The sequence below is a fragment of the Buceros rhinoceros genome, unplaced genomic scaffold, assembly GCF_000710305.1.
Source record: "Buceros rhinoceros silvestris isolate BGI_N320 unplaced genomic scaffold, ASM71030v1 scaffold36744, whole genome shotgun sequence".
NCBI lineage: Eukaryota > Metazoa > Chordata > Aves > Bucerotiformes > Bucerotidae > Buceros > Buceros rhinoceros.
In genome coordinates, this window is record NW_010407134.1 from 1631 (window position 1) to 2760 (window position 1130).

A 1130-nucleotide genomic window follows, 5' to 3' on the forward strand; every position below is an offset into this window, starting at 1 on the left:
GGAGGGACAAGGGTTCGGGGCTGGTAGATCCAAAAAGGGGAGTGAGACCGCCGTCCCCTGCAGTGGTAAATCACGTCGCGAATAGTCGGGGCAGACAATGCGACAACAGCTTGTGTGCACATAAAGCCTTTATTGACATACAACTGCAGCAAACTGCTGTGACACCTACATACTGCAAATTGCAACTGCCTAGTTTCTCTCTTATCGCATAGATTTATAGTTTCCTGTGGAGTGTTATGATTACGTGCTTTTCTTGGATTGGTTTCAAGTTCACTGTCCTGCCCAGAGATGAGCTGGCTTTCCAATCACCCATTGACACAACCTCTCTGTCTCTTCCTAAACAACATGCCTCCTGCTGTTGACTGACAGCAGGCTTAGCTGGGCTGCTACCCGGACCGGCCGGGGGGTCACATCCACAGTCCCCCATGGTTCTTAAAGAGATGGAGAACCTGCCACACTTTTTACAACCCATGAGATTTACTAACATAAATGGGAGAAATGCATCATGATTGGTCAGTTGAACTGTCAATTAAAACGAAGTCAAGACAGTTTGTTTTAAACGAGGACATTCTTTTACACTGTTCTTCTTACCAGTGGAGTTTGGCCTCAGCTGGGTGGATTTGGCTTGCAGAAATGCAATTTCTGACCTGCTACACAGGTGCTTTGAAGGAATTGAAAACAGCTAGACTGGTTGTGCCTGGTTTGCAGCTCTTTCTCTTCTTTTGGATTATTCTTATTTTTAACAGTCTTATCAAAAATGTTTAATCTTTTGTCTATACTATCTCTGAAATTCAGATAAGGAAATTCCAGCAGTATGCCAGGTCTTACCCTTTCAGAGATACTTAACCATCTAAGAGTAGCAGGGGGAACACAGACTCCTGGAAGCTGCAGCCCTGCATGAGACAGTGCAGCATGAGCCTTGTGTTCTAGAAGGTCCTAAAGATTAGGCAGATGAAATAAAAGACTGACATCCTAGGAATAAAAACCAGTTTGCTAAACATGGAGGAATAAGTGTTAATGCTAAAATGTGTACTTTTCAGATTCTCTCCTTAAAGAAAACTATCATTAAGTCTAAAAGATCTTTTAAAAAGCCCAGAGATGTCATCATCATCATGGCTTGGCTTCGCAGA